Here is a 21,134-nt window from a genome sequence, read left to right as displayed (position 1 = left end):
AATGCCAAGAGTGTGCAAAGCTCTCATCAAGCAAAGGGTGGCTACTTTGAAGAATCTAAAATATATTGATTTGTTTAACACTTTTTTGGTTACTAGATGATTCCATATGTGTTATTATTCTTGGCGCTGACGGAAACACGGATTGCACAGAAAACACTGCTACTCCTACTGCTCTCTCCTCGTCTGACCACGTGTTCTCGCACACCCCGAGAGCATCTGGTCAGCGGGGTGGTGGCACTGGAATCTTCATCTCTCCCAAGTGGACATTCTCTCTTTCTCCCCTGACCCATCTGTCTATCTCCTCCTTTGAATTCCATGCTGTCACAGTCACTAGCCCATTCAAGCTTAACATCCTTAATCGCCCTCCAGGTTCCCTTGGAGAGTTCATCAATGAGCTTGACGCCTTGATAAGTTCCTTTCCTGAGGATGGCTCACCCCTCACAATTCTGGGTGACTTTAACCTCCCTACGTCTACCTTTGACTCATTTCTCTCTGCCTCCTTCTTTCCACTCCTCTCCTCTTGACCTCACCCTCTCACTGTCCCCCCCTACTCACAAGGCAGGCAATACGCTTCACCTCATCTTTACTAGATGCTGTTCTTCTACTAATCTCACTGCAAATCCCCTACAAGTCTCCGACCACTACCTTGTATCCTTTTCCCTCTCGCTCTCCTCCAACACTACTCACTCTGCCCCTACTCAGATGGTATCGCGCCGTCGCAACCTTCGCTCTCCTCTTCCATCCTATCATCTCTTCCCTCTGCTCAATCCTTCTCCAACCTATCTCCTGATTCTGCCTCCTCAACCCTCCTCTCCTCCCTTTCTGCATCCTTTGACTCTCTATGTCCCCTATCCTCCCGGCCGGCTCGGTCCTCCCCTCCTGCTCCGTGGCTTGACGACTCATTACGAGCTTACAGAACAGGGCTCCGGGCAGCCGAGCGGAAATGGAGGAAAACTAGCCTCCCTGCGGACCTGGCATCTTTTCACTCCCTCCTCTCCACATTTTCTTCCTCTGTTTCTGCTGCTAAAGCCACGTCCTACCACTCTAAATTCCAAGCATCTGCCTCTAACCATAGGAAGCTCTTTGCCACCTTCTCCTCCCTCCTGAATCCTCCTCCCCCCCGCCCCCTCCTCCCTCTCTGCGGATGACTTCGTCAACCATTTTGAAAAGAAGGTCGACGACATCCAATCCTCGTTTGTTAAGTCAAACGACACTGCTGGTCCTGCTCACATTGCCCTACCCTATGCTTTGACCTCTTTTTCCCCTCTCTCTCCAGATGAAATCTTGCGACTTGTGACGGCCGGCCGCCCAACAACCTGCCCGCTTGACCCTATCCCCTCCTCTCTTCTCCAGACCATTTCCGGAGACCTTCTCCCCTACCTCACCTCGCTCATCAACTCATCCTTGACCGCTGGCTACGTCCCTTCCGTCTTCAAGAGAGCAAGAGTTTCACCCCTTCTCAAAAAACCTACACTCGATCCCTCCGATGTCAACAACTACAGACCAGTATCCCTTCTTTATTTTCTCTCCAAAACTGTTGAGCGTGCCGTCCTTGGCCAGCTCTCTTGCTATCTCTCTCAGAATGACCTTCTTGATCCAAATCAGTCAGGTTTCAAAACTGGTCATTCAACTGAGACTGCTCTTCTCTGTGTCACGGAGGCTCTCCGCACTGCTAAAGCTAACTCTCTCTCCTCCTTCTAGACCTATCTGCTGCCTTTGATACTGTGAACCATCAGATCCTCCTCTCCGCCCTCTCCGAGTTGGGCATCTCCGGCGCGGCTCACTCTTGGATTGCGTCCTAACTGACAAGTCGCTCCTACCAAGTGGCGTGGCGAGAATCCGTCTCCGCACCACGTGCTCTCACCACTGGTGTCCCCCAGGGCTCAGTTCTAGGCCCTCTCCTATTCTCGCGATACACCAAGTCACTTGGCTCTGTCATATCCTCACATGGTCTCTCCTATCATTGCTACACAGACGACACACAATTAATTTTCTCCTTTCCCCCTTCTGATAACTAGGTGGCGAATCGCATCTCTGCATGTCTGGCAGACATATCAGTGTGGATGACGGATCACCACCTCAAGCTGAACCTCGGCAAGACGGAGCTGCTCTTCCTCCCGGGGAAGGACTGCCCGTTCCATGATCTCGCCATCACGGTTGACAACTCCATTGTGTCCTCCTCCCAGAGTGCTAAGAGCCTTGGCGTGACCCTGGACAACACCCTGTCGTTCTCCGCTAACATCAAGGCGGTGACCCGATCCTGTAGGTTCATGCTCTACAACATTCGCAGAGTACGACCCTGCCTTACACAGGAAGCGGCGCAGGTCCTAATCCAGGCACTTGTCATCTCCCGTCTGGATTACTGCAACTCGCTGTTGGCGGGGCTCCCTGCCTGTGCCATTAAACCCCTACAACTCATCCAGAACACCACAGCCCGTCTGGTGTTCAACCTTCCCAAGTTCTCTCACGTCACCCCGCTCCTCCGCACACTCCACTGGCTTCCAGTTGAAGCTCGCATCTGCTACAAGACCATGGTGCTTGCCTACGGAGCTGTCAGGGGAACGGCACCTCCGTACCTTCAGGCTCTGATCAGTCCCTACACCCAAAGAAGGGCACTGCATTCATCCACCTCTGGCCTGCTCGCCTCCCTACCTCTGCAGAAGCACAGTTCCCGCTCAGCCCAGTCAAAACTGTTCGCTGCTCTGGCACCCCAATGGTGGAACAAGCTCCCTCACGACGCCAGGACAGTGGAGTCAATCACCACCTTCCGGAGACACCTGAAACCCCACCTCTATAAGGAATACTTGGGATAGGATAAAGCAATCCTTCTAACCCCCCCAAAAAAAAGATATAGATGTACTATTGTAAAGTGGTTGTTCCACTGGATATCATAAGGTGAATGCACCAATTTGTAAGTCGCTCTGGATAAGAGCGTCTGCTAAATGACGTAAATGTAAATGTTATTTCAAAGTTTTGATGTATTAACTATTATTCTACAATTTAGAAAATAGTACAAATAAAGAAAAAACCCTGGAAGTATTATGGAAGTACACTATGTAGACTGTTTAGTGACAAAAAAGGGGTTAAATGCATGTAGTAAAAAAAAAGTGTTCACCTTATCCCTCTCACATATAGGACATACACTTTTTTCGGCGGACTATCTGTTCTTCCATGTAGTGAATCTGTTATTCAATGTGTTTGTATGGGCTAATAGCAGTAAGGCCAAAAGTAATGATTCATCAAAAAAACATTTTGTGGGGGGGGGACTTGCACAAGTTTTCAAAAGTCTCAAAAACAACAAAATAGATCAAGTGGGACAGAATAAGCAGGGAAGGAAAGGGTGGGTAGCGGAATATGCCAAATATGAAGTATGAAGCTGTTTCAAAGCATGAGAAAACCAAGGAATGACAGCTTCATTGACAGTTGATTCAGGCAGATAGGAGAGTGACACACAGCACAAAGGAAATAGTCAGAGCCATAACAGCAGAAAAGGTAATAATAAGGTGATAAGCATGTATGACTTTATTGAGTGATTCCTCACAAAACCCAGACAAAAAAAAGACTAGGATTTTATGGATTTTCACAAAATAGTCCTTTGGAGGAAGGATTGTTGACGTATATTTGACATGCATCTAAAAGCATAATTGAGTAATAATTCATCAAAGTTAGCATATTTATTACATTTTGGCCCTAACCAGGCCTCCTTTTAAACTCCATAATGCTAAATGCTAAAAAGCAACACTTTTATTTGAGGGTTCTCTCATCCCTATTGGGTGAACTTTCTGTACATAGTTCCTTCAATTTAGCAGGGACAAATATCATATTCTCCCCCCCAAAAAATGATTTTATTGTAATAGTGAGAGGTTAGCATGTCTTAGGGGTATGATTTGTGAGTCTGTAACTTTCTTATTCGTCATAATTCACAATTCATTCAGGACTATCTGTAATCATGGTAGCATCCACATTAATGTAGAAGTGTTAAGAAACATATTCTATTCTTATTTACAATCAAATTTACTCCAATCACACTACATTATTTACCATTAATTTATTGGGCACAAAATAATCTGAAAAACAACCAAAACAAACAGCAAATGCATCCAACAAGTTTGTAGAGTCACAAGCTTGATATAATCATTGCATGCTAGGAATATGGGACCAAATACTCAACTTTTGACTACTTTAATACACAAATACAATGCATCCAGAAAGTATTCATACCCCTTGACTTATTACCCATTTTGATGTGTTACAGCCAGAATTCAAAATTGATTAAATAGATTTTTTTCCCACCCATCTACACACAATAAACTAGCTGTTTGCAGATGTAAGAAACAGAAGCTAATAGTGTAATTATGGAACGCTAGTAGATGTATATTAAGAAGCAAAGTGACAACTGCATCGTTGTCATCAACAGTGTTGCAATGACCATGCAGACTGAACGCAAGTGTCTTGTGGTTGAGGAACATCAAATGCGCTCCTTGAGTGACAGGGGGCGTGGCTAGGTCTGTGTGGAAAGCGGCATAGAGTGGAGAGAGATGACTCAAGTAGAGAAGTAAACTATAAAAATGGACGTTACACAGTGTGTATCACATTTAACAAACCAAACATTCAAATACCGGTATAGAAGTAAAAACCCAAACCGGTCCGTGAATCAATACCGGTATATCGCAAAACACGGTATACTGCCCAGCCCTAGCTCCATTCAATTTATTTTTTATCCTGAAAAACTCCCCGGTCCTTAACGATTACAAGCATACCCATAACTGTCACGTCCTGGCCAGTATAAGGGTTAATTGTCATTTTAGTTTGGTCAGGACGTGGCAGAGGGTATTTGTTTTATGTGGTTCAGGGTGGTGTGTTAGTTAGGAGGGCGTTTGATTTATTATTCCGGGGTTTTTGGGCACTGTTCCTTGTTTACGTATTTCTATGTTTATCTAGTTAGTTGTATGTCTATGTTTGGTTAATTGGGGTGGGACTTCCAATTGAAGGCAGCTGTGTGGTGTTGCCTTTGATTGGAAGTCCTATATTATTTGGGTGTGTTTGTCTGTTTAATTGTGGGAGATTGTTCTGAGTTTAGCCTTGTGCCTTGCCAGACTGTTTTGTTGTTCGTGAGTTCGTTTCGTTTTTGTTGTTTTGATGTTCACTTAGTTTGTAAATAAATACACACGATGAGCATCCACATACCTGCTGCGTTTTGGTCCTCCATTACCGACGACAACCGTGACAATAACATGATGCAGCCACCACTATGCTTTAAAATATGAAGAGTGGCCCTCAGTAATGTGTTGTATTGAATTTGCCCCAAACATAAAACTTTGTATTTCAGGAAAAAAAAAGTTACTTGCTTTGACACATTTTTGGCAGTATTACTTTAGTGCCTTTGTATTACTTTAGTGGATTGTATCAAATCCAACAGGATGCATGTTTTGGAATGGATTTTTTTTTCTGTACAGGCTTCCTTCTTTTCACTCTTTCAATTAGGTTAGTATTGTGGAATAACTACAACGTTGTTGATCCATCCTCAGTTTTCTCCTATCAAAGTCATTAAACTTCAACTGTTTTTAAAGTCCCCTTTGGCCTCATGGTGAAATCCCTGAGCGATTTCTTTACTCTCCGGCAAGCAATACAAATAAAATTGTTAAATTATGAGTCTAGTTGGTTTAGCCACAGAAAAAGACAGGAACCTTCCCGCTAGCCATGATCGGCTGAGTTAATGAATGGGCTGGACATGTCAAGAGATGAGTTCGGATTGGTCTGTCATGTAGCACCTTCTGGCTATAAGGTAGGTCATCCTTTCTAACGCTGCTTTTTTAAAAGATATCATGTAATAGAACTGCAAAAGCTAATGATAACTAAGGAGATGGAGAAAATACTGGAATTTGATTGCAAATATGCAGACAGAGTCAAAAAGAGAGCACACAGAAGGCTGTTGTAATCCGGAGACAGGTCTTTTATACGTCTTCAAACTAAGGCAACCATGGCATCCGTGACACAGTGGAAGAACCGTCCATCCATGTATATGGGTAAGATAGTCTAACTAGCTACATTTTCAGATAATTTTCATTTTCATTTCAAGTTAAAGCGTACTGTTAGCTAGCTAGCTAACGTTAGCCGGCTGGCTTGCTAGCTAACATTACGTGTATGATTTGTGTAGTAATATTATTCGTATCTCAGAGCCATTTGCATTTTTACCCCTGATCTTATTTATGCTTCCCATAAGGGGTTGAATACATATTGACTCAAGACTTTTCAGCTTTTCATTTTTAAATTATTTGTTAACATTTTGAAAAACATAATTAAAACTTTGACATTATGGGGTATTGTGTGTAGTTTTTTTATACATTTAAAATGCAGGTTGTAACACAACAAAATTTGGAAAAATTAAAAGGGTGTGAATACTTTCTGTAGGCACTATGTGAATTTGTCCCAATACTTTTGGTCCTCTAAATAGGGGTCCTCTAAATGCACAAAAAGTGCTATGATTACTAAACGGTATGGATGAAAATACCCTCAAATTAAAGCTGACAGTCTGCACTTTAACCTCATCATTATTGTATCAAATCCAAAGTTCTGGAGTACAGAGACAAAACAACAACAAATGTGTCACCGTTCCAATTCTTTTGGAGCTCACTGTATTTTCAACACTATTTTGAACAATTAGCCATAATTAATTCATGTTTTATTGAAATAAAAATATTACAGAGCAGGCGGTAAAGCTTCTTCATATGACACCACTTTTTGCTTTGTAGCATTTACAGATTAAACACTATGGAGTCTTAAAGGAGGCCCGGGTAAGGCCAAAATGTCATAATATGCCAACTTTGATTAATTATTTCTCAATTATGCTTTTACATACACATGGCAAATGTATGTCAACAATCCTTCCTCCAAAGGACTATTCTATGGATTACATTTTGTGAAAATTCATAAAACATGGCCTTTTTTGTTTGGGTTTTGTGAGGAATCACTCAATAAGGTCATACATGCAAATCACAGGTTATTACCTCGGCTCTGACCTTTTCATTTGTGCTGTACGTCACTCTATCTGCCTGAATCCTCTGTCAATGAAGCTGTCACTCCTTGGTTTCCTCGTGTTTTGAAACAACTTCATATTTGGCATATTACTCTCCCCTCCCTTTCCCTTCCCTGCTTATCCTGTCCCATTTGATCTATTTGATTGTTTCAGACTTGTGAAAACTTGTGCAAGTTGCTGCAAGTTTGCTATTTTCTCGTCCACGTGCCCCATCGTCGATTTTGTCCATCCACACGACACATTCTTTTGGAGCTCACTGTAATATACGCTACTGGCATATTAAAGTCCTAGAGTGGGATCTCCGCTAGTTTTAAAGTGGGCCATGTTATACAGAGAAATTGGCATAGTAGGCAATGCAACCAATCACAGCCCTCCTTTTACTTGTATCATTGCACACCCTGCAAATCACAAGCATAGGTCGACCATTTTGAATCGATTTTTACATTCACTCTGTCGGTAATGCTTACAAATTGGATCATAACCCTAAAAGTAGCAAAGATACCACTCTGAATCGTTGATATGCCCATAGAGTATATTATGTTCAACAATATATTGAAACATTTGCCAAATCAAAAATTGTATATTTTCAATATTCATGTTTATATTCTTCTATATTATCTACCTGTAACACAGGGACAGAAATAGCTGTAATCCTCTGTAGGTGACACAGAGGGCTAATTCAGGAGAGCAGCGTCTGTAAAAATGAAGCCATATCCTCACAATAGGATGCGCGGTAGAAGTAATACTATCAACTGTTAGTATTAAATATTGACCGTTTTATGAGGAAATGAGAGCTTAAAAAATAAAATATGGTTGAAAGAATCAACCGTATAGAGGCTCTGGGAGGTGATGTCTGGAGACAGGAAAATCAGCTCTCCAGATTCAGAGATGAACTGTACATGGCGTGTTCTTGATGGTGACCTGTCCCTTCCTACCGTGGGAGGCTTTGGCTAAGCAGGGCTCATTTCCTCCACAGTCGCAGCCATTGGTTAGTTCTCCGGTTTGTTAGTAATAACGCTTGTTTGTTTGTTTTCCATGGGGTTTCCAGGGAGGGAATAAGTTCCCACATCTTGTTCTCTGTCCCTTCTCCAATCTCCCTCCTCCTCTTTCTTGCCTCCCAGCGCTTCAGCAGAGATGGAAAACCTGTCCCAGACTCTCAGCAAGGGGGTCACACACACATGCACACACATTACATTGATACATGACAACTGGGTGAGTTCAATGCAGGCCGGACTACCCAGAGCACCAATTATAATTTAGTTTGAAAAACATACTTTTTTGTGGGTGGGGGGGGGGGGGGGGGACGACAGCTAATATTCTGCGTTTCAACACATTGAAAAAGTTGCAGTTTTATAATGCTATTATACACATTTTGTTGTGAGGCAAGAGAAAATGTTGCAGTTTCCTACAATTCTACTCCTTTTGCTATCATGTGTTATCTGGGGGGCCCACAAAATGATTACTAATCTGAAAATGGCTAACAACACAATTCGTGTGGAAAAAAATTGCAGTTTTATAATGCTATTTTACACATTTTACCATGAGATTGAGAGAAAAATATTCAGTTTAAAAGCAAATTTCCTGCTATTTTACACATTTTGCTATCATATGCCATCTTTATTGTTTGGGGGGCCCCTGAATGCCTATCCACTTATCCACTGCTGGAGAGTAATTTTGGCCTGATATCGACAGAAGGCTTTTGACTGGTTTCATAACATAGAAACATGCCCTATCTAGCGTAGTCGCTCTGTGGCTGGTTTCATAACATAGAAACATCCCTCTGTGGCTGGTTTCATAACATAGAAACATCCCTCTGTGGCTGGTTTAATAACATAGGGGATGTTTCTATCTAACGTACTCACTCTGTGGCTGGTTTCATAACATAAAAACAGCTCCTATCTAGCGTACTCGCTCTGTGGCTGGTTTCATAACATAGAAACATCCCCTATCTAGCGTACTCACTCTGTGGCTGGTTTCATAACATAGAGCATGTTTCTATCTAGCTGACTCTCTCTGTAAGAGGTCTGACTGTGTTATGTATGGCATCCCATTTGTCTCTGCAATTCGACTCTGGTGTAGCAACCAAAAGATGATACTAACTGAACACAAAAACAAGGCTCCTGATTCAGTTAAGCTATTACGATCAGGTCAGTTTCTGAGAGATTGAAGCCACACAACCTCCAAAAAAACATTAACATTTGCTTAATAAATAGCAGAATAAGCTCAGCAGTAAAGTCCAACTTGACTCACCTGGTTACTACGCATGTAGGATGTCTTGTCTGTGGATCCCTTCCCTCCTCAGTTATACAACCAGATACAGCTGATTCAGACAGACATAAGCTACTGGTGTACAAAGAGGCCATAAGCCAAACATTTTCCCTGCAGGAAGAGAGGCAGAGAGAGGGGGACAGGTGTGAGCAAAGTCCCCAGGTGAGTGAGTGAGTGAGAGAGAGAGAGTTGGAGTGTGTTCATAGAGGAGTTGGAACAGATTGCTAGATTCCTGCCCAGGCACAGCTCCACGTGTGGAGGAGAGGGAAGGGCCTCTGGAGACTGGGCTGATCAAACACATTAAAATAAATAGAAAAATAACCTGGGCGGCCAGAGGCCCTGTGTGCATCACACTGGGCTCAGGTAAGCAGAAATAGAGGAGTTATGTTACATGCTCCCTCGTTTAGCGGGAATTTCACAGATCCCTGGCGCTCAAGGCAGCCAGATAAGTCACATTAGCCAATGGCACATGAATAAGGCAAAAAAAAGAATAAGAAACTGAAATCTTGTCATTTTAGGATTGTCATTAGTCAGTGACCCAAGATTTGGGCTTGTTTACCTAGCGACAGCTTATCATTTAGCATCATTAGGAGCCCTGTTAGCATCCTCAACGCAGAGACTTGGGGTTTGCATGTTATAGCAGGTTGTTAGAGAAATGGAAAATACAATGTAGAACCAGGAACAGATATAGCCCTTGGTTCACTCCAGACCTGACTGCCCTTGACCAGCACAAAAACATCCTGTGGCGTACTGCATTAGCATCGAATAGCCCCAGCGATATGCAACTTTTCAGGGAAGTTAGGAACCAATATACTCAGGCAGTTTGAAAAAGCTAGCCTTTGCTTTCCTAACAGAAATTTGCATCCTGTAGCACAAACTCCAAAATGTTCTGGGACAATGTAAAGTCCATGGAGAATAAGAGCACCTCCTCCCAGCTGCCCACTGCACTGAGGCTAGGAAACACTGTCACCACCGATAAATCCGCGATAACTGAGAATTTCAATTAGCATTTTTCTACGGCTGGCCATGCTTTCCACCTGGCTACCCCTACCCCAGCCAAGAGCTCTGCATCCCCCACATCCAGATAGCTGGTGTTCTGAAAGAGCTGCAAAATCTAGACCCCTACAAATCAGCCGGGCTAGACAATCTGGACCCTCTCTTTCTAAAATTATCTGCCGAAATTGTTGCAACCCCTATTACTAGCCTGTTCAACCTCTTTCGTATCGTCTGAGATCCCCAAAGATTGGGGAGCTGCCGCGGTCATCCCCCTCTTCAAAGGGGGAAACAGACTAGACCCAAACTGCTACAGACCTATATCTATCCTACCCTGCCTGTCTAAGGTCTTCGAAAGCCAAGTTAACAAACAGATCACCGAATCCCACCGTACCTTCTCCGCTATGCAATCTGGTTTCCGAGCTGGCCATTGGCGCACCTCAGCCACGCTCAACGTCCTAAACAATATCATAACCGCCATCGATAAGAGACAATACTCTGCAGCTGTATTCATTGACCTGGCCAAGGCTTTCGATTCTGTTAATCACCACATTCTTATTGGCAGACTAAACAGCCTTGGTTTCTCAAATGACTGCCTCGCCTGGTTCACCAACTACTTCTCTGATAGAGTTCAGTGTGTTAAATCGGAGGGCCTGTTGTCCGGACCGCTGGCAGTCTCTATGGGGGTGCCACAGGGTTCAATCCTCAGGCTGACTCTTTTCTCTGTAAACATCAATGATGTCGCTCTTGCTGCTGGTGATTCTCTGATCCACCTCTACGCAGACAACACCATTCTGTATACTTCTGGCCCTTCTTTGGACACAGCGTTAACTATCCTCCAGACGAGCTTCAATACCATACAACTCTCCTTCCGTGGCCTCCAACTGCTCTTCAATGCAAGTAAAACTAAATGCATGCTCTTCAACCAATCGCTGCCCACACATGCCTGCCTGTCCTGCATCACTACTCTGGACGGTTCTGACTTAGAATATGTGGACAACTACAAATACCTAGGTGTCTGGTTAGACTGTAAACTCTCCTTCCAGACTCACATTAAGCATTTCCAATCCAAAATTACATCTAGAATAAGCTTCCTATTTCGCAACAAAGCATCCTTCACTCATGCTGCCAAACATACCCTCGTAAAACTGACTATCCTACCGATCCTTGACTTCGGCGATGTCATTTACAAAATAGCCTCCAACACTCTACTCAGCAAATTGGATGCAGTCTATCACAGTGCCATCCGTTTTGTCACCAAAGCCCCATATACGACCCACCACTGCGACCTGTATGCCCTCGTTGCCTGGCCCTCGTTTCATATTCGTCGCCAAACCCACTGGCTCCAGGTCATCTATACGTCTTTGCAAGGTAAAGCCCCGCCTTATCTCAGCTCACTATAGAAGCACCCACCCATAGCACGCGCTCCAGCAGCTATATTTCACTGGTCACCCCAAAGCCAATTTCTCCTACAGCCGCCTTTCCTTCCAGTTCTCTGCTGCTGGAATGACTGGAACGAACTGCAAAAATCACTGAAGCTGGAGACTCCCTCACTAGCTTTAAGCATCAGCTGTCAGAGCAGCTCACAGATCACTGCACCTGTACATAGCCCATCTGTAAATAGCCTATCCAACTACCTCATCCCCATACTGTTATTTATTTTATTTATTTTGCTCCTTTGCACCCCAGTATCTCTACTTGCACATTCATCTTCTGCACATCTATCACTCCAGTGTTTAATTGCTATATTGTAATTATTTGCCACTATGACCTATTTATTGCCTTACCTCCCTTATCCTACCTCATTTGCACACACTGTATATAGAGTTTGTCTATTGTATTATTGACTGTATGTTTGTTTAATCCATGTGTAACTCTGTGTTGATGTTTGTGTCGCACTGCTTTGCTTTATCTTGGCTAGGTCACAGTTGTAAATGAGAACTTGTTCTCAACTAGCCTACCTGGATAAATAAAGGTGAAATAAAAAAATCTAAATAAAATAAGTATTGACATAGGTATATGCCCTGTGTGTTCATATTGGGTGAGAGAATATTGTTTCTGTATCTAACAATGGAGAACTAGTGAGATTGTCCACAAGGCAAAGGCCTTTTAGATTTGGTTACGTTTGGTCTTGATGGAATATATTGGGCCTGCAGCAAATAACACTACACAATATTAGGCTAACTCAATTATTCAACCTCATCTTCACTGACACCCAGCGACACGCCCAACGCTACACTTCTCTCAGAGACAAACCATGACTCACAAAGAATATGGATAACGTAAAAACTCCATCGACCTCACCGAATAAGTCAATAGATTTTTTCCATTCTGACAGCATTGTTGAATCCTATTTTTCATTAAAACCCTATGACTCTCACCGGTACAGCAGGTTAAGATCTTGCCTTGACCTCAATTTGTCTCCATCTGCAGGCATGGCATTCTGATTTCACCTTCCTTAGAGCCCGCTCCAGCAGACACAACGCTATATAAGGCCTTGGATGCACTGTACTGCACTGGATGCACTGTAGGCCTACACAGGAGTGAGGAACAAAGTGCTGAAGTAAGTGGAGACTGCCAGGTCGGAGGTCTGTTTACGCTAAAGCCCTTTTCATTTTTCCTTTCTAAGAGGGCCCGGTTGCTCAACATGACTTGTCTCCATGAACCTGAGTCCAACACTAACATGCCTATTTATTGCCCGCTTGTGGTCTGGGGCCAGGAAGTGAGGGGAGATTTCTGCATAGAGGGCACAGGACATATCCTCCCCCTGAACACCCCTCCAGCTTCCCCCTCACCATGGAGTCACTCCCAGGGTGGAAAAACTTCACCCCTCACCCTTTACTGTCAGGATGGACCGCACACCAGGTGGTGGCTGCATCAGTGTTACAATTTCTGTGTGTTTGTGCATGTGCTTGTGTGAGGGTTGTTGTAAGGTGGGGCTGCTGCACTGTTTTGCTGGGGATTCTATTTCAAGAGTACGCTGAAGGGGCAGCGTTGCTGTGTGTGGAATACATAAATAAATTCCGTCTCTTTCCTGCTCCCTCTCCTTGTCTCCCTCTGTCACTTTCCTCTGGGTCTGTTTCCCAATCATCTAGAATAGCTGCCCCTCCTTGTTTACACTCCAACCACTAATGCTGTAGATTAAAAGAGCTGAGAGGATTTTACTTTTTTTATTCTCAACTATCAGATCCTTTCAGACCAGTGGTTGTCATAAAGGAAATGACAACAAAGAGATGGCCATTTAAGGATTTTAGGATGACAATACTCTCACTCGCTCTTGGTTGCACTCAACTTCCATTCTCTGTCCCTCTTTCTCTTGGAATTGAATGAACCCCATTTCTCATGGTCTGTCCCTCAGCTTCTCTTTCTATCATCTACCCCTCTCTTTTCTCAACCTTTTTTCTCACTTCATCTGTCGCTAATTTTTTTCTCGTTTATCTCCGCTATTCTATCTCAAGCTGGCAGGGACACACAGAGGAAATGGGAGCCTCTCTCTGACAGAGATATGTACATTTCCTCAGTGAAAACAATGTACTGAGCAAATTACAAATTGACTTTTTACCAAATTACCATACAACAAATCATTAATTCACCCTGCACACCCTAATTGACAAACAAACAAACAAACAAACCAAAACAAAGACAAAGTCTTCTCATGCTTTGATTTCAAAAAAGCTTTTGACTCAATTTGGCATGAGGGTCTGCTATACAAATTGATGGAAAGTGGTGTTGGGGGAAAAACATACATTATAAAATCCATGTACACAAATCCATGTAAAAATTGGCAAAAAACACAGGGCCATTGGGTGAGAAAGGGAAGCTGCTTAAGCCCCACCTTCAACATACAGTACCAGTAAAAAGGGTCTGTAGTGACACCTCTAGCACTTAGACCACTGCTGCCACTCGGGAGCCGTATGTATGTATGTATGTATGTATGTATGTATGTATGTATGTATGTATGTATGTATGTATGTATGTATGTATGTTACAGTTGAAGTCGGAAGTTTACATACACCTTAGCCAAAAACATTTACTCCGTTTTTCACAATTTCTGACATTTAATCCGAGTAAAGATTCCCTGTCGTAGGTCAGTTAGGATCACCACTTTGTTCTAAGAATGTGAAATGTCAGAATAATAGTAGAGACAATGATTTATTTCAGCTTTTATTTCTTTCATCACATTCCCAGTGGGTCAGAAGTTTACATGCTACCAAATACTAATTGAGTGTATGCATTTAAAATTGTTTAACTTGGGTCAAACGTTTCAGGTAGCCTTCCACAAGCTTCCCACAATAAGTTGGGTGAATTTTGTCCCATTCATCCTGACAGAGCTGGTGTAACTGTCAGGTTTGTAGGCCTCCTGACTCGCACACGCTTTTTCAGTTCTGCCCACAAATTTTCTATGGGATTGAGGTCAGGGCTTTGTGATGGCCACTCCAATACCTTGACTTTGTTGTCCATAAGCCATTTTGCCACAATTTTGGAAGTATGCTTGGAGTCATTGTTCATTTCGAAGACCCATTTGCGACCAAGCTTGAACTTCCTGACCTCATGATGCCATCTATTTCGTGAAGTGCACCAGTCCCTCCTGCAGCAAAGCACCCCTACAACATGATGCTGCCACCCCCGTGCTTCACGGTTGGGATGGTGTTCTTTGGCTTGCAAGTCTCCCCCTTTTTCCTCCAAACATAACGATGGTCATTATGGCAAAACAGTTCTATTTTTGTTTCATCAGACCAGAGGACATTTCTCCAAAAAGTACGATCTTTGTCCCCATGTGTAGTTGCAAACCGTAGTCAGGCTTTTTTAATGGCGGTTTTGGAACAGTGGCTTCTTCCTTGCTGAGCGGCCTTTCGGGGTTATGTCGATATACGACTCGTTTTACTGTGGATATAGATGCTTTTGTACCCGTTTCCTCCAGCATCTTCACAAGGTCCTTTGCTGTTGTGCTGGGATTGAGTTGCACTTTTCGCACTAAAGTACGTTAATCTCTAGGAGACAGAACGCGTCTCCTTCCTGAGCGGTATGACGGCTGCGTGGGCCCATGGTGTTTATACTTGCGTACTATTGTTTGTACAAATGAACGTGGTACCTTCAGGCGTTTGGAAATTGCTCCCAAGGATGAACCAGACTTGTGGAGGTCTACAATTGTTTTTCTGAGGTCTTGGCTGATTTCTTTTGATTTTCCCATGTTGTTAAGCAAAGAGTCACTGAGTATGAAGGTAGGCCTTGAAATACATCCACAGGTACACCTCCAATTGACTCAAATGATGTCAATTAGCCTATCAGAAGCTTCTAAAGCCATGACATCATCTTCTGGAATTGTCCAAGCTGTTTAAAGGCACAGTCAGTTAGTGCATGTAAACTTCTGACCCACTGGAATTGTGATACAGTGAAATAATCTGTCTGTAAACAATTGTTGGAAAAATTACTTGTGTCGTGCACAAAGTAGATGTCCTAACCAACTTGCCAAAACTACAGTTTGTTAACAAGAAATTTGAGTTTTAATGACTCCAACCTAAGTGTATGTAAATTTCTGACTTCAACTGTATATATACTGAGATCATGTGACAGATAACGTGACACTTAGATTGCACACAGATGGCTTTATTTCACTAATTATGTGACTTCTGAAGGTAAATGGTTGCACCAGATCTTATTTAGGGGCTTCATAGCAAAGGGGGTGAATACATATGCACGCACCCCTTTTCAGTTTTTTTATTTTGTAGAATTTTTCTTCACTAAATTTGGACTATTTTGTGTATGTCCATTACATGAAATCCAAATAAAATCAATTTAAATTACAGGTTGTAATGCAACAAAATAGGAAAAACGCCAAGGGGGGTGAATACTTTTGCAAGGCACTGTGACATAATAAAAAATCCCCATAAAAATGATGTGGACACCTGCTCGTCGAACATCTCATTCCAAAATTATGGCCATTTCTGTATGGACCTCGCTTTGTGCAAGGGGGCATTGTCATGCTGAAACAGGAAAGTGCCTTGGCCAAAGTGCCTTGGCCTTCCAAGTTGGAAGCACAGAATAGTCTAGAATGTCTATTCTTTATCCTCCACCAAATTTTACAGTTGGCACTATGCATTTGGACAGGTAGAGTTCTCCTGGTATGCACCAAAACCACATTTGTACGTTGGACTGCTACCCAAGAGTGGTAAAGCAGCCTTTACTGGTTCTAACAGCAGACCTATCAGCATGCTGCCAGCTCTTAGCAAACTGTTGGAAAAAAATTGTGTTTGACCAAATACAATGCTATTTCTCTGTAAACAAATTAACAACAGACTTTCAGCATGCTTACAGAGAACGACACTGAATATGTACTGCACTGAGACAAATTACTGATGATTGATTGAAAGCTTCTCTAAAGTCAACCACGTAAAGTGTGGTGTACCGCAGGGAATCTCTCTAAGCCATCTACTGTGTGTCCATGTATTTGGATGATTCACAACCTACAAAGCGTTACACGGGCTTGTTCCTACCCATCTTTTTGATTTGGTCCTGCCGTACATACCTACACGTATGCTACGGTCACAAGACGCAGGCCTCCTAATTGTTCCTAGAATTTCTAAGCAAACAGCTGGAGGCAGGGCTTTCTCCTATAGAGCTCCATTTTTATGGAATAGTCTGCCTACCCATGTGAGAGATGCAGACTCGGTCTCAACCTTTAAGTCTTTATTGAAGACTCATCTCTTCAGTAGGTCCTATGATTAAGTGTAGTCTGGCCCAGGAGTGTGAAGGTGAACGGAAAGGCACTGGAGCAACGAACCGCCCTTGCTGTCTCTGCCTGGCCGGTTCCCCTTTCTCCACTGGGATTCTCTTCCTCTAACCCTATTACAGGGGCTGAGTCACTGGCTTATTGGTGTTCTTCCATGCCGTCCCTAGGAGGGGTGCGTCACTTGAGTGGGTTGAGACACTGACGTGATCTTCCTGTCTGGGTTGGCCGGTTGGGTTGTGCCATGGCAGAGATCTTTGTGGGCTATACTCGGCCTTGTCTCAGGATGGTAAGTTGGTGGATGAAGTTATCCCTCTAGTGGTGTGGGGTCTGTGCTTTGGCAAAGTGGGTGGGGTTATATCCTGCCTGTTTGGCCCTGTCCGGGGGTATCGTCGGATGGGGCCACAGTGTCTCCCGACCCCTCCTGTCTCAGCCTCCAGTATTTATGCTGCAGTAGTTTATGTGTCGGGGGGCTAGGGTCAGTCTGTTATATCTGGAGTATTTATCCTGTCTTATCCGGTGTCCTGTGTGAATTTAAGTATGCTCTCTCTTTCTTTCTTTCTTTCTTTCTTTCTTTCTTTCTTTCTCTCTCGGAGGACCTGAACCCTAGGACCATGCCTCAGGACTACCTGGCCTGATGACTCCTTGCTGTCCCCAGTCCACCTGGCCGTACTGCTGCTCCAGTTTCAACTGTTCTGCCTGTGGCTATGGAACCCTGACCTGTTCACCGGACGTGCTACCTGTCCCAGACCTGCGGTTTTCAACTCGCTAGAGACAGGAGGAGCGGTAGAGGTACTCTGCATGATCGGCTTTGAAAAGCCAACTGACATTTACTTCTGAGGTGCTGACATGTTGCACCCTCGACATCCACTGTGATTATTATTATTTGACCCCGCTGGTCATCTATGAACATTTGAACATCTAGGCCATGTGCTGTTATAATCTCCAACCGGCACAGCCAGAAGAGGACTGGCCACCCCTCATAGCCTGGTTCCTCTCTAGGTTTCTTCCTAGGTTCTGGCCTTTCTAGGGAGTTTTTCCTAGCCACTGTGCTTCTACACCTGCATTGCTTGCTGTTTGGGGTTTTAGGCTGGGTTTCTGTACAGTACTTTGAGATATCAGCTGATGTAAGAAGGGCTTTATAAATACATTTGATTTGATGATTCAACCATGTACACATCAGCAACCACAGCTAATGATGTGACTGAAACCCTTAGCAAAGAGTTGCAGTCTGTTTTGGAATGGGTGGCCAGTAATAAACTGGTCCTGAACATCTCTAAAACTAAGAGCATTGTATTTGGTACAAATCATTCCCTAAATTCTATAATCTAGTAATGAATAGTGTGGCTGTTGAACAAGTTGAGGAGACTAAATTACTTGGTGTTACCTTTGATTGTAAACTGTCATGGTCAAAACATCGATTCAATTGTTGTAAAGATGGGGAGCGGTCTGTCCGTAATAGAGATGCTCTGCTTTTTTGACACCACACTCCAAAGAAAGTACTGCAGGCTCTAGTTTTATCTCATCTTGATTATTGTCCAGTTTTATGGTCAAGTGCTACAAATTAAGACCTAGTTAAGCTGCAGCTGACCCAGAACAAACTTGCATGACTTTTTCTTCATTGTAATCGGAGGGCTTTTATTAGTACAATGCATGCCATGTCTCTCTTGGCAAAGAGTTGAGGAAAGACTGACTGCGACACTTCTTGTTTTTATAAGAAACATTAATGTGTTGGAAATTCCAAATTGTTTGCATAGTCAACTTACAAACAGCACTGACACACAAACACTTACGCCACCAGGGGTGTTTTCACAGTCCCCAGGTCTAGAACAAATTCAAGGAAACATACAGTATTATACCGAGCCATTAGTGTATGGAACTACCATCTTTTCAGCGCAAGTGAACAGCAAACCTGTTTTTTTTTTTAAAGAATAGAGCATCACCTCACAGCACAATGCCTCTCCCTCATGTGACCTACTTGTGTGTTTGAACTGACATGTAAGGGTAACTGATAGTTGCACACACATACATACAATTTACATATAAAAACATTAGCATGTAGTGTAAAGTCTTGTCTGTAATGACTTTTTAGTTATGTCGGACCCCAGTAAGACTCGCTGTCACCATTGGCGTCGGCAAATGGGGATCCTAATAAATCAAAACAAATCTATCTCTGAATACCATCCAGTTTTGATTTCTATTTGCCATATATTTTTCAACTGTGCTGTGATGTTTCCCAAAAAGAGTTCTGAACCTTTCTATCATCATAGTTTCTACAGATTGTAAATTAAAGTTCAACATTTTTTCCTAAGAGTATTATTATATTATTGATCAATTGTCTATGACTTTTCAGATCACCCAGCAGTGCTATTTGCAGAGTTAATTCCAGGTAAATGTTGCAATTCTTCAGCCATTTCTGAACCTGCGACCAAAAACAAGCTACATATGGACAGTACAAAAACAAATGATCTAATGATCCTGAGTCTTCGCAGCAAAATCTGCAGAGCTGGGATGGTTGTATCCCCCATCGATCTAAAATTCTATTGTTGCAAGACTTTTGTATAATTTAAAATGAAAAACTAAGTTTTAAATGAGGCGTCATTTTGAGTATCAGTTCATAAACCACATGCCATGGAATCGGTACATCAAAAATCTAAACTATTTTGCAATTATGGGGTATGGAATGTTGTCCCACTCCTCTTCAATGGCTGTGCGAAGTTGCTGGATATTGGTGGGAACTTGAACACGCTGTCGTACACAGCATCCCAAACATGCTCAAAAGGGAACATGTCTAGTGCATATATAGGCCATCGAAGAACTGGGACATTTTCAGCTTCCAAGAATTGTGTACAGATCCTTGTGAAATGGGGCCGTGCATTATCATGATGAAACATGAGGTGATGGTGGCAGATGAATGGCACAACAATGGGCCTCAACATCTCGTCACGGTATCTCTGTGCATTCAAATTGCCGTCGATAAAATGCAATTGTGTTCGTTGTCCATAGCTTATGCCTCCCCATACTATAACCCTACTGCCACCATAGGCGACTCGGTTCACAATGTTGACATCAACAAACCCCTCACCCATACACGTTGTCTGCGGTTGAGGCCAGTTGGACATAGTGTCAAATTCTCTAAAATGACGTTAGAGGTGGCGTATGGTGGCGTATGGTAATTATTTTGCCACAGCTCTGGTGGACATTCCTAAAGTCAGCATGCCAATTGCACGTTCCCTCAAAACTTGATGTCTGTGGCATTGTATTGAGTGAAAAAAACTGCACATTATAGAGTGTCCTTTTACTGTCAACCTGCACAAGTTGCACCTGTGTAATGAACATGTTGTTTAATCAGCGTCTTGATATGGCACACCTGTCTGGTGGATGGATTATCTTGGCAAAGGAAAAATGCTCAATAACAGGGATGTAAAAAAAATGTGTGGACAAAATTTGAGAGAAATAAGCTTTTTGTGTGCATATGGAACATTTCTGGGATATTCTATTACAGCTCATGAAACATGGGACCAACACTTTACATGTTGCGTTCATATTTTGGTCCAGAACGGATTATCTCCACATGTGTGGTTCCCACCGTGAAGCATGGAGGAGCAGGTCTGATGGTGTGGAGGTGCTTTGCTGGTGACACTGTCTGTGATTTATTTAGAATTCAAGGCACACTTAACCAGCATGGCTACCACAGCATTCTGCAGCAATACCCCATCCCATCTGGTTTGCGCTTAGTGGGACTATCAGTTGTTTTTTAACAGGACAATGACCCAACACATCTCCAGGCTGTGCAAGGGCTATTTGACCAAGAAGGAGAGTGATGGAGTGCTGCATCAGATGACCTGGCCTCCTCAATCACCCGACCTCAACCCAATTAAGACGGTTTGGGATGAGTTGGACCGCAAAGTGAAGGAAAAGCAGCAAACAAGTGCTCAGCATATGTAGGAACTCCTTCAAGACTGTTGGAAAAGTATTCCAGGTTAAGCTGGTTGAGAGAATGCCAAGAGTGTGCAAAGCTGTCAAGGCAAAGGGTACTTTGAAAAATCGCAAATATGTTTTGATTTGTTTAACACTTCTTTGGTTACTACATGATTATATATGGTTTGT

The 21,134-nt window shown here is 43.1% G+C and overlaps 1 protein-coding gene across 3 annotated transcripts in view; it reads right to left on the bottom strand.

Moving 5' to 3' along the window:
• peak1 (pseudopodium-enriched atypical kinase 1) overlaps positions 1–21,134 on the bottom strand; it is a 298,688-nt gene that overhangs the window by 233,616 nt on the left and 43,938 nt on the right. For 2 of the 3 annotated variants that reach the window (XM_014123825.2, XM_014123828.2), the window contains one exon: positions 9,287–9,415. The exons of the other annotated variant lie outside the window; for it this stretch is intronic. The gene's annotated coding sequence lies outside the window, so the exon portion shown is untranslated. The remainder of the gene's footprint in view (positions 1–9,286; positions 9,416–21,134) is intronic. 3 annotated transcript variants of the gene reach the window in all.

The sequence above is a fragment of the Salmo salar genome, chromosome ssa10, assembly GCF_905237065.1.
Source record: "Salmo salar chromosome ssa10, Ssal_v3.1, whole genome shotgun sequence".
Taxonomy (NCBI): Eukaryota; Metazoa; Chordata; class Actinopteri; order Salmoniformes; family Salmonidae; genus Salmo; species Salmo salar.
The sequence above is the reverse complement of the archived record's forward strand: the minus strand, read 5'-3'. Positions and strand labels throughout refer to the sequence as shown.